This window comes from Mustela nivalis (genome assembly GCF_964662115.1).
Source record: "Mustela nivalis genome assembly, chromosome: 3".
Taxonomy (NCBI): Eukaryota; Metazoa; Chordata; class Mammalia; order Carnivora; family Mustelidae; genus Mustela; species Mustela nivalis.
In genome coordinates, this window is record NC_139022.1 from 53,655,177 (window position 1) to 53,664,635 (window position 9,459).

General features: G+C 36.5%; 1 pseudogene across 1 annotated transcript; it reads left to right on the forward strand.

Annotated features, from left to right (window-relative positions):
• Nucleotides 1-232: 232 nt before the first annotated feature.
• On the forward strand, nt 233-864 carry LOC309860919 (transmembrane protein 14A pseudogene; annotated as a pseudogene). Its single transcript has one exon. The product of its transcript is annotated as a transmembrane protein 14A pseudogene (transcript).
• The last annotated feature ends 8,595 nt before the right edge of the window (nt 865-9,459 follow it).

Genomic DNA, 9,459 nt, shown 5'->3' on the forward strand with positions numbered 1-9,459 from the left:
AGAAACCATGCATTCTTTTAAAATATACATGAAACATTTAGTGATATGAACCATAAAATAAAGAACTAACAACAGAAAATATAGAAAATATTATATGAATATGGGGACAAACTTCTGGACATTAAGAAGAAACAAAACCTCATACATTGGAAATTTTTTAAACTGTGATCTGTAATGAATTAGCCTAAGAGGAATTTATAATTAAAATTATAATTATTTATATCTGAAATTAATGTATCAATACATACAAAATGTAAGATGCATCAAAAATAGCACATGGTCGGGACCGCTTCCGGACACCAGCGGTAGAATTGCAACCTTGCCAATAGACCTGATCGGTTTCGGTTATGCGGCCCTTGTGACGTTTGGAAGCATTTTGGGATATAAACGGAGAGGTGGTGTTCCATCTTTGATCGCTGGTCTTTTTGTTGGATTTTTGGCTGGCTATGGAGCCTACCGTGTCTCCAATGACAAGGGAGATGTCAAACTATCACTGTTTACAGCTTTCTTCCTGGCCACCATAATGGGTGTGAGGTATAAGAGATCTAAGAAAATCACGCCAGCTTGACTGGTTGCAGGTTTAAGCCTCATGATGATTCTAAGACTTATCTTACTGCTGCTCTGAGAATCCAGAGGAACTGAAGACTAAATTCATATCATTCTACTGTAACGGGCAGAGTATACACTTTGGATTTAAAAGACAAACTTCAAGGTGGAATATTATGTGTCTTATTTTATGTTACAAAAAACAGAAATGTTCCAAAATGAACACCAGTTTGAGGGATTTTTTTAAAAACTGAAAACTCAACTGTTTTCTACTTGTCAGATAATGGTCTTGTTAAAGATATTCAATAAATTGTTATACAGGCTTTCCAAAAAAAAAAAAAAAAAAAAAATAGCACATGGAGGAACATTTATAGTCCTAAATGTAAAATCTGAAAAAAATTAATGACCCAAGACTCCAAATCATGAAATAAGAAAAAGAAGGGAGGAAAACAGAAAAACAAAAGATGAAAAAATGGGAGGAAATAAATTACAGCCACTAGAGTAGAAAATAACTAAATAGAAAATAAGAACTTATTAGAGATGCTAAAGAAAGCCAAAAGATAACTCATGGGGGGAGAAAAATGTAGTCATATGCGACAAAGAGAAATTTAAGTTGAAATTATTAGGAATGAAAAAGAAAGAAACATTAATGTTATGGAATGAATATTTGTGTCCCAAATATTTTATGGCTTTTTGAAATATAATTGACATACAAAATTAAAAGATACTTAAATGTACATCATGGAGAATGATATAATATACATTGTGAAATTCATTATATTTGTATACATTGTATATAGACATACCTCTAAGATATTGTGGGTTTCTTGGAGATAATGTGCATTTGGTTATAGACCACTGAAATAAAGTGAATATTACAATAAAGAGAGTCAGGTAAATTTTTTGGTATCCCAGTACATATAAAAGTTATGTTCATATTATACTGTCTAGTAAGTATGTAATAGTATTATGTCTAAAAAACAATGTACATATACCTTAATTAAAAAAAATACTTCATTGTTAAAGTGCTAATCATCATCTGTGCTCTCAATGAGTCATAATCCCTAATCATAAATCACCATAACAAATATAATGAGAAAGTTTGAAATATTGCTAGAATTACCGAAATGTGACACAGAGACATGAACAAATGCTTTTGGAAAACTGACACCAATAGACTTGCTCAATGCAGGGTTTCCACAAAACTTTAATTTGGAAAGAAAAAATTATCTGCAAAGCAAAATAAAGTACAATAAGACAAGATATGACTCTATACACATATAAATTGTATCCTCCCCAAGTATTCATATAAATTGGTATTTGGAGATGGGGCTTTTGGGAGGTAATTTTAGGACTAGATGAAGTCATGAAGGTGAGGCCCACATGATAGGATTAGTACCCTTACAAGAAGAGAAAGGAGAGCTATGTCTGTTTTTACCTATAAAGGAAAAATCATTCGAGGACATATTCAGAAGACAGCCATCTGCAAGCCAGAAAAAGTGTCCTCACAGGGAAACTCAGCTGACACCTCTATCTTGGATTTCTAGTTTCCAGAACAGAAATCAATTTCAATAGGTTAAGTCATTCACTCTATGTTATTTTGTTTTAGTAACTCAAGCAGACTAATACAAGTAGGTATTACATGACAATAGTATAAGCAACTAACTTCCAATGAAAAGAAAAACTCAGATGTAAAGCAAACATTTCTAGAAGTATAAAAATTACCAAAATGGAGTCAAGAAAAAAATCTACTGATAAAAACATAATACTCAGATATTTGTGGGAGAATTCTACAAAATTTTCAAGGAAGACAATTTCTTTCATAAGCAGTTTCATAAAACAGAAAAAGAAAAGAACCAAAATTTGGCAAGTACAGTAACAAAAAATAAGTTTTAAGGTATAGTGGTTAAGAACAACATAAATGTGAAAAACACAGAATCAAAAGTTAGCCAAATTAATGAAACTATATAGAAGAGTACAAAATCACACCAAGGAAATTTCATTAAGAGAAAACATGGGTATAAGATAACCTTTGAAATAATTAACCTCATTAACTTAATCAGGGTAAAAATCAAATGGTTATCTCAGTAGAAAAAGAATAAAATATTTGGTAAAATTCATATTTTTGACAGAAATTTTAGTAAAATAAAAGTGAAAGAAACTTACTGAATTTATTAGTTATCCATGTAAAACACAAAAACATTATAATTAATGATAGTATCATTCATTTTTAAGGCAGGGAAAACACAGAAAAGGTAGCTACCATTGGTACAAGATTATAATTTGCTTCAGCCAGGAAAACAATAATAGAAATGACATAGAAAAAGTCATTTAGAATTTGGAACAGAAATACGTCATTGTAGATATCATGATCATATAGAAACTTTAAAACATCCTATCAAAAAATAATATGAAGACTGAAAGTCCAACCAACATGATTGTTGGATATAGTATGCAACATCAAAACACAGCTATTAAAAAAGTTTACAATGTACTATTTGGGAACCTCGCCCATATTATTAAAGCAAAAACTTAGGAGATACTTCAGAATAATAATATGTGCTAGAACTTTATAGGAAAAATCATAACATTTATCTTACTATGTATACAAATATTAAACACCAAAATTTTTTAAAGGACATACATTCTACATGCATATATAGGGAGATGATATATTAAAGATGTCAGTTCTCCCCAGAGTTAGTTTGTAAATTCTTTGTAATCCTAATCAAATTCTTGTAGGATTCTTTTCAAAACTGGAGGATCTGATCCAGAAGTTTATATGTATGATTAAAAAGTCAAGTACTGACAAACAATTCTGAAGAAGAAAACTATATTTGTGTGAAAAGCAGAGAGTGACTCACTGGTCTGTTTAATATTTTGACTTAGTAAAAATTTAATAACTGCAATCAAATGCTATTTGTAAAGGGATTTAAGAATTAAATATAACCAAGAGCTCAGAAGGAGATCCAAATCATATAAAAACTTGATACATGACAAAAGTAGTACTATGATTTTGTGAGGAATGGGCATAATGGAAATATAGTCAATACCTATCACTGATACCTGGACAGCACATATGAATAGATGGTTCCTAGTTTACATAGTACTCTAAAACAAATTCCACACGAATTAATGAAATAAATGTAAAAAGCAAAACTTTAAAATACTTAAAAAACAATGTAGGAGTGACCAGCTAAATATAAGAATTTAAAATATTCAAGGGAGGAGTCAAGATGGCGGAGAAGTAGCAAGCTGAGACTGCTTCAGCTAGCCGGAGATCAGCTAGATAGCTTATCTAAAGATTGCAAACACCTGAAAATCCATCGGCAGATCGAAGAGAAGAAGAACAGCAATTCTGGAAACAGAAAAACAACCACTTTCTGAAAGGTAGGACTGGCGGAGAAGTGAATCCAAAGCGACGGGAAGATAGACCCCGGGGGGAGGGGCCGGCTCCCGGCAAGCGGCGGAGCAACCGCGCACAAAATCAGGACTTTTAAAAGTCTATTCCGCTGAGGGACATCAGTCCAGAGGCTAAACCGGGGCGAAGCCCACGCGGGGTCAGCGTGGCCTCAGGTCCCGCAGGGTCACAGAAGGATCGGGGGTGTCTGAGTGTCGCAGAGCTTGCGGGTATTGGAACGGGAAAGCCGGCTACAGAGACAGAGCCGACAGTAAGCTCACAGCTCGGTGTTACCTTGAACCGATCGCAGGCTCGGTGAGCTCGGAGCGCGGCCGGAGGTCAGGCAGACGGGAGTACCTGGGCGCTGTTCTCTGAGGGCGCACTGAGGAGTGGGGCCCTGGGCTCTCGGCTCCTCTGGGCCGGAGACCAGGAGGCCGCCATTTGTGTTCCCGTCCTCCGGAACTCTACGGAAAGCGCTCAGGGAACAAAAGCTCCTGAAAGCAAACCCGAGCGGATTACTCACCCCGGCCCCCGGTAAGGGCGGTGTAATTCCGCCTGGGGCAAAGACACTTGAGAATCACTACAACAGGCCCCTCCCCCAGAAGATCAACAAGAAATCCAGCCGAGACCAAGTTCACCTACCAAGGAGTGCGGTTTCAATACCAAGGAGAGCAGCAGAATTCCAGAGGAGGAGAAAGCCAAGCACGGAACTCATGGCTTTTTTCCTGTGATTTTTTTTTAGTCTTGCAGTTAATTTAATTTTTTCTTTTTCATTTTTTTTTCTTTTTTTCTTTTTCTTCTCGCCTTCGGGTAAAATTTTTTTTTTTAACTGTTACCTTTTTCTTTTTTAACGATTTTTTACTAGTTTATCTAATATATATATTTTTTCTTTTTTACATTTTTCTCAGGTGTTTTCTTTTTTTAAAAAAATTTTTTTTCTTTTCTTTTTTTTTCTTTCTTCCTTTTTGAACCTCTTTTTATCCCCTTTCTCCCCACTCACGATTTTGGATCTCTTCTAATTTAGTTAAAGCATATTTTCCTGGGGTTGTTGCCACCCTTTTAGTATTTTACTTGCCCCTTCATTTACTCTTATCTGGCCAAAATGACAAGACGTAAAAATTCAACGCAAAAAAAAGAACAAGAGGCAGTACCAAAGGCTAGAGACCTAATCAATACAGACATCGGTAATATGTCAGATCTAGAGTTCAGAATGACAATTCTCAAGGTTCTAGCCGGGCTCGAAAAAGCCATGGAAGATATTAGAGAAACCCTCTCGAGAGATATAAAAGCCCTTTCTGGAGAAATAAAAGAACTAAAATCTAACCAAGTTGAAATCAAAAAAGCTATTAATGAGGTGCAATCAAAAATGGAGGCTCTCACTGCTAGGATAAATGAGGCAGAAGAAAGAATTAGTGATATAGAAGACCAAATGACAGAGAATAAAGAAGCTGAGCAAAAGAGGGACAAACAGCTACTGGACCACGAGGGGAGAATTCGAGAATTAAGTGACACCATAAGACGAAACAACATTAGAATAATTGGGATTCCAGAAGAAGAAGAAAGAGAGAGGGGAGCAGAAGGTATACTGGAGAGAATTATTGGGGAGAATTTCCCCAATATGGCAAAGGGAACGAGCATCAAAATCCAGGAGGTTCAGAGAACGCCCCTCAAAATCAATAAGAATAGGCCCACACCCCGTCACCTAATAGTAAAATTTACAAGTCTCAGTGACAAAGAGAAAATCCTGAAAGCAGCCCGGGAAAAGAAGTCTGTAACATACAATGGTAAAAATATTAGATTGGCAGCTGACTTATCCACAGAGACCTGGCAGGCCAGAAAGAGCTGGCATGATATTTTTAGAGCACTAAACGAGAAAAACATGCAGCCCAGAATACTATATCCAGCTAGGCTATCATTGAAAATAGAAGGAGAGATTAAAAGCTTCCAGGACAAACAACAACTGAAAGAATTTGCAAATACCAAACCAGCTCTACAGGAAATATTGAAAGGGGTCCTCTAAGCAAAGAGAGAGCCTACAAGTGGTAGATCAGAAAGGAACAGAGACCATATACAATAACAGTCACCTTACAGGCAATACAATGGCACTAAATTCATATCTCTCAATAGTTACCCTGAATGTGAATGGGCTAAATGCCCCTGTCAAAAGACACAGGGTATCAGAATGGATAAAAAAACAAAACCCATCTATATGTTGCCTCCAAGAAACTCATTTTAAGCCCGAAGACACCTCCAGATTTAAAGTGAGGGGGTGGAAAAGAATTTACCATGCTAATGGACATCAGAAGAAAGCAGGAGTGGCAATCCTTATATCAGATCAATTAGATTTTAAGCCAAAGACTATAATAAGAGATGAGGAAGGGCACTATATCATACTCAAAGGGTCTGTCCAACAAGAAGATTTAACAATTTTAAATATCTATGCCCCCAACGTGGGAGCAGCCAACTATATAAACCAATTAATAACAAAATCAAAGAAACACATCAACAACAATACAATAATAGTAGGGGACTTTAACACTCCCCTCACTGAAATGGACAGATCATCCAAGCAAAAGATCAGCAAGGAAATAAAGGCCTTAAACGACACACTGGACCAGATGGACATCACAGATATATTCAGAACATTTCATCCCAAAGCAACAGAATACACATTCTTCTCTAGTGCACATGGAACATTCTCCAGAATAGATCACATCCTCGGTCCTAAATCAGGACTCAACCGGTATCAAAAGATTGGGATCATTCCCTGCATATTTTCAGACCACAATGCTCTAAAGCTAGAACTCAACCACAAAAGGAAGTTTGGAAAGAACCCAAATACATGGAGACTAAACAGTATCCTTCTAAAGAATGAATGGGTCAACCGGGAAATTAAAGAAGAATTAAAAAAAATCATGGAAACAAATGATAATGAAAATACAACGGTTCAAAATCTGTGGGACACAATAAAGGCAGTCCTGAGAGGAAAATATATAGCGGTACAAGCCTTTCTCAAGAAACAAGAAAGGTCTCAGGTACACAACCTAACCCTACACCTAAAGGAGCTGGAGAAAGAACAAGAAAGAAACCCTAAGCCCAGCAGGAGAAGAGAAATCATAAAGATCAGAGCAGAAATCAATGAAATAGAAACCAAAAAAACAATAGAACAAATCAACGAAAGTAGGAGCTGGTTCTTTGAAAGAATTAATAAAATTGATAAACCCCTGGCCCGACTTATCAAAAAGAAAAGAGAAAGGACCCAAATAAATAAAATCATGAATGAAAGAGGAGAGATCACAACTAACACCAAAGAAATACAAACTATTATAAGAACATACTATGAGCAACTCTATGGCAATAAATTTGACAATCTGGAAGAAATGGATGCATTCCTAGAAACATATAAACTACCACAACTCAACCAGGAAGAAATAGAAAGCCTGAACAGACCCATAACCAGTAAGGAGATTGAAACAGTCATTAAAAATCTCCAAAAAAACAAAAGCCCAGGGCCAGATGGCTTCCCGGGGGAATTCTACCAAACATTTAAAGAAGAACTAATTCCTATTCTCCTGAAACTGTTCCAAAAAATAGAAATGGAAGGAAAACTTCCAAACTCATTTTATGAGGCCAGCATCACCTTGATCCCAAAACCAGACAAGGATCCCACCAAAAAAGAGAGCTATAGACCGATATCCTTGATGAACACAGATGCGAAAATACTCAACAAAATACTAGCCAATAGGATTCAACAGTACATTAAAAAGATTATTCACCATGACCAAGTGGGATTTATTCCAGGGCTGCAAGGTTGGTTCAACATCCGCAAATCAGTCAATGTGATACAACACATCAATAAAAGAAAGAACAAGAACCATATGATACTTTCAATAGATGCTGAAAAAGCATTTGACAAAGTACAGCATCCCTTCCTGATCAAAACTCTTCAAAGTGTAGGGATAGAGGGCACATACCTCAATATCATCAAAGCCATCTATGAAAAACCCACCGCAAATATCATTCTCAATGGAGAAAAACTGAAAGCTTTTCCACTAAGGTCAGGAACACGGCAGGGATGTCCATTATCACCACTGCTATTCAACATAGTACTAGAGGTCCTAGCCTCAGCAATCAGACAACAAAAGGAAATTAAAGGCATCCAAATCGGCAAAGAAGAAGTCAAATTATCACTCTTCGCAGATGATATGATACTATATGTGGAAAACCCAAAAGACTCCACTCCAAAACTGCTAGAACTTATACAGGAATTCAGTAAAGTGTCAGGATATAAAATCAATGCACAGAAATCAGTTGCATTTCTCTACACCAACAGCAAGACAGAAGAAAGAGATATTAAGGAGTCAATCCCATTTACAATTGCATCCAAAACCATAAGATACCTAGGAATAAACCTAACCAAAGAGACACAGAATCTATACTCAGAAAACTATAAAGTACTCATGAAAGAAATTGAGGAAGACACAAAGAAATGGAAAAATGTTCCATGCTCCTGGATTGGAAGAATAAATATTGTGAAAATGTCTATGCTACCTAAAGCAATCTACACATTTAATGCAATTCCTATCAAAGTACCATCCATCTTTTTCAAAGAAATGGAACAAATAATGCTAAAATTTATATGGAACCAGAAAAGACCTCGAATAGCTAAAGGGATATTGAAAAAGAAAGCCAACGTTGGTGGCATCAAAATTCCGGACTTCAAGCTCTATTACAAAGCTGTCATCATCAAGACAGCATGGTACTGGCACAAAAACAGACACATAGATCAATGGAACAGAATAGAGAGCCCAGAAATAGACCCTCAAATCTATGGTCAACTCATCTTCGACAAAGCAGGAAAGAATGTCCAATGGAAAAAAGACAGCCTCTTCAATAAATGGTGCTGGGAAAATTGGACAGCCACATGCAGAAAAATGAAATTGGACCATTTCCTTACACCACACACAAAAATAGACTCAAAATGGATGAAGGACCTCAATGTGCGAAAGGAATCCATCAAAATCCTTGAGGAGAACACAGGCAGCAACCTCTTCGACCTCTGCCGCAGCAACATCTTCCTAGGAACAACGCAAAAGGCAAGGGAAGCAAGGGAAAAAATGAACTATTGGGATTTCATCAAGATCAAAAGCTTTTGCACAGCAAAGGAAACAGTTAACAAAATCAAAAGACAACTGACAGAATGGGAGAAGATATTTGCAAACGACATATCAGATAAAGGACTAGTGTCCAGAATCTATAAAGAACTTAGCAAACTCAACACCCAAAGAACAAATAATCCAATCAAGAAATGGGCAGAGGACATGAACAGACATTTCTGCAAAGAAGACATCCAGATGGCCAACAGACACATGAAAAAGTGCTCCATATCACTCGGCATCAGGGAAATACAAATCAAAACCACAATGAGATATCACCTCACACCAGTCAGAATGGCTAAAATCAACAAGTCAGGAAATGACAGATGCTGGCGAGGATGTGGAGAAAGGGGAACC